Consider the following 4,354-nt stretch of genomic DNA (forward strand, 5'->3'; position numbering starts at 1 on the left):
TTTTCTTGAAAGGGGGGATATTTTTGGTATCATAAACCAGTGGCTTGAGAGAGGAGGGTAGTAAAGATGTGGGAACACAGAATATCTGTGTGTCATTTTTGCTGAGATATTTCAAGCGTTTTAATTACATTCTAAATTTTATTCCACACACATTTACTTATACACACTTATAAACTATTTGAAATAATTGTTTTCTTTATCCTCAAATGAGATTTCATGTTCCCTTTCTTGCTATCTTTCTTTTGCTCTGCCTTACAAGAATGAAATAATTCACTATAATAAAAAAAATTGTTTTCTTCCTTCATAACAATAGCACAAGGAAATGGGCTGACTTTGCTGGACCTTTTACAGCAGAAGAACTCACCATCACCACCCTGATCTGAGCCAAAGAATGGAAATATTCACTGAAAGGAAGGAGTAAATTGATATACTCTTGGTTTCCAGAACACTGTTTTGTGCCAAGGAGAGAAAGACATGGCCTTTGCAGGCCTGTTAACAACCATCACCAGGGCATCATTCTAATGCAACAACTAACCACCTGAGTTGAAGAGTCATACTAGACCTGAGTCCAATCCCAGTTTTGCTCTTTATGGCATCAGTTTAGTTACTTATCCTGTCTTAATTTTTTCATCTGAATATGGGTTATGATAAAACCTAACCTCACATGGCTTTGGAAATATTAATCAGAATAATTATGAACCACACCATGCAAATAGTGTTTAATTACTGAATTTACTGATTTTCAAAGTAAATATCGGGTAAAAGGGCCAGATGGAAAAGTATATCCAAATGCTTTCTGAATGCCTAAAATCAACTGTAGAGGGTCAAAATTTAGTAGAGCAAATCCTGGATTATATGGGTGGTTGTTATTCACTTTCTGATTTACCCTTAAGGTTTATATCTCTCTGCCAAGGTTTGTGTTTTATTTTCCCTATTTCTGCAACAGAATGTTATAAAAAATATAGGGTCAGGGATTTTGGAATATAAAATGTTCTTATTTGTTATTCGTGTTTGTAAAATTTGACTTATAGAAGCTAAAATAAAAATTTAATTATCTATGGGTTTTTTCATTATGAAATTACCCTTACCATTTTGTGTATGTATGAAATTTAAGAGTCTTAATGTTGTGGTATAAGAAATTTCATGTCAAGAAACAGGAATGTACCAGGGGTGCCTGGGTGGCTCAGTAAGGTAAACGTTTGCCTTTGGGTCAGGTCATGATCCCAGGGTGCTGGGATTGAGCCCCGCATCAGGCTCCGTGTTCTGCTGGGAGCCTCCTTCTCCCTCTCCTGTTGCTCCCCCCTGCTTGTGCCCACTCTCTCTGTCCTCTCCCTTTTTTCCCCTCTGTCAAATAAATAAATAAAATCTTAAAAAAAAAAAAAAGAAATAGGTATGTACCAAATTTTCTTTTTTGGGTAGATTAAAATCGTGAACGCATATATCTCTGAAAATAATGTTATATTATTTATCATGGTTAAGTGTCCAGGGCAGTCCAGAAAAACCTATCCAAATCATACCCTACTTTTTCTAGAATAGGCATAAAATTTTAGAAATAAATTACCACATATCATAGTATTTCTACGGAAAAACACGAGTTTGAAGACTCAATGTGGGGAAACAGAAATTGATCTTCCAGCTGCCCTACTCCCATTTTCATTCTAAACAGGGGGCGGTGGTGATGATGGCCTTTAGTAGGGCGATAGCAAGAGGAGATTTAAAGATAGGAAGGCAGTTAGAGAGAGAGGAGGAAGATAGGGATGACAAGAAAATATAGGTGTGGAAAGCTGTGGCTGTATGTCTTTGTTTCAAGCTGTCACCCCTTTTTCTCTTCAGTTATCCCGAGAGTACTCTGGCAATAAAAATAATAACAATCATCATTTGTGGAGAGCCTGCTGAATCAGAGGCACAGTCTTCAGTGTTGTTAACATGCAGTCAATCCTCTTAATAACCCTGAGAGGAAAGTATTATTATTCTAATTCTTAGAGATGAGCAGATTGAGGCTTAAGGAGGTTAAGAAATGTTGCCAGGACCACGCACGTAGGAAGTGACAGAACCACATGAATTAGCCACTTCCGTTGCGAAAACTACCAACCACGGGCAAAATCCAGCCCTGGTTGTACTTTCCATGGTTTTCACAATATTTTTGTTAATTGAAATCTTTGCTAACACCTAACAATGGAGAATTTTACATAAATATTTCCAGCTTCTCTTAAAAGTACATAGTTTAAAGTCACTAGGCCTGCCTTCTCTTAAGCAAAACCAGGTGGACGGGAGGAGTGGCTGTCATCGTCAGAGAGAATGGGTGCCCTCCAGGGTTTTTGTTTTTGTTTGCCCTCCGTCCCCTTACGCCTTACAGGACTAACTATAAAGGAAGTAAAACATATATACAGGAAGGTGCACAACTCATAAAAAAATACAGCTCATTGAATTCTCACAAATAAAACAAGTGTATCTATAACCTAAAACAAGAATTAGAACATTACCAGCACCTGAACTGACTTGAGTTCCCTTCGATCACTATGGCCTCATCCCTCCCAGAGATTATATCTATCTTTTCCACTTTAAATGAATGCACTAATATATCTGAATGTATGTTGTGCGCCTGATGGCTTTTACTCAACAATATATTTATGAGGCTCTTCTATGTTATTGAGAGGAGAAGGAGACAGAGTTAATTTTCGTTGCTGTATTCTACATACCATAAACTGATTATACCACAATTTATTATCATTTCTACTATTGGTGGCCATTTGTTTCCAATTTTTGGTGGCTGCTACAGATGGTGCTTCCATTAACATTCTTGTATCTTTCTTTTAATGAGCATATACACACATCTCTTAGACATATACACAGGAGAGGAATAACTGGGTCACAAGATATATACATATTAAGTTTTTGTGTCTATAACCAAAAAGTTTTTCCAACATATTGGAACAATTTATGTTTCTACCAACTTACTGGATGAGAGTTACAGGAGTGCCATATCTTGTCGCCATTCTTTTAAAATTTTACCTATTATAATGAGTATGTACAAGTATCTCAATGTATTTTTTAGAACAGTTTCACTGGGCTATAATTAACATACCATAAAATTCAACCATTTAAAATGTACAACTTAATGGTGTAGGTATATTTACAGAGCTGTTCAGCCATCACCATAATCTAACTTTAGAACATTCTATCACTCGAAAAACAAACTCACAGACAGCTGTTGTTCTCTATCCCCGTTCCCACCACTAGACAACCACTAATCTACTTTCTGTCTCTATATGTTTGCCCATTCTGGACCTTTCATATGAACAGAATTACACAATATGTGGTCTTTTGTGACTAGCTTCAACTAAGCATAATTTTTTGAGGTTTATCCATGTTGTGGCATATATCAGTTCCATTATGCCATTTCATTGCCAATAATATTCCATTGTATGGATATACCACATTTTGTTTATCCATTCATCAGGAGATGGGAATTTGGGCTGTTTGTGCTTTAGGGCTATGAAAAAGAGGACGATGAATATTTTGTACGTTTTTGTTGGTGAACATATGTACACATTTCTCTTAGATATATATCTAGAAGAGGAAGGGCTAGGTCACGGAATATGCATATGTAAAGTTCTTTTTTTTTTTTTAAGATTTTATTTATTTATTTGACAGAGAGAGACAGCCAGTGAGAGAGGGCACACAAGCAGGGGGAGTGGGAGAGGAAGAAGCAGGCTCCCAGCGGAGGAGCCTGATGTGGGGCTCGATCCCATAATGCCAGGATCACGCCCTGAGCTAAAGGCAGACGCTTAATGACTGCGCCACCCAGGCGCCCCTGCATATGTAAAGTTCTAATGGCTATATGCAAACAGTTTAATACAGATATTCTATAAACTTATATTCCTACTAATTTACTGTATGAGAGTTATAGTTACTTGACATTTTGGCACTGCCATTTTTTAAAAGATAAAAGCCCTTGTTTTAAAGAGTTGTTTTAGGTTCATAGCAAAATTGAGAGGAAGGTACCTAAATTTCCCCTAAACCCCTTGCCCTCACACAGGCACAGCCTCCCCTATTATCAGCATCCCCCATGAGTGTGGCACATTTGTTACAACTGATGAACCTACACTGACATATCATAATCACCCAAAGTTCTTACAACTACATGTCTTAACTTTTGCATCCTCCAAGAAATTGTTCTTAACTATTCCCATCCCACTTTAACCCATTTTTTTCACATTTTAGGCATGTAGCAAATTAAAAAATATTTCTTTTACTAAATAACCATTTTTCATTTTTAGTTCTGCCTCAGATTCATCATGTCAACTGAACAATTTCTGTATTCACATGACTTATAATTAAGTAATGCTCAAAA

The sequence above is a fragment of the Ursus maritimus genome, unplaced genomic scaffold (assembly GCF_017311325.1).
Source record: "Ursus maritimus isolate PB19 unplaced genomic scaffold, ASM1731132v1 scaffold_2, whole genome shotgun sequence".
NCBI classification, from domain to species: domain Eukaryota; kingdom Metazoa; phylum Chordata; class Mammalia; order Carnivora; family Ursidae; genus Ursus; species Ursus maritimus.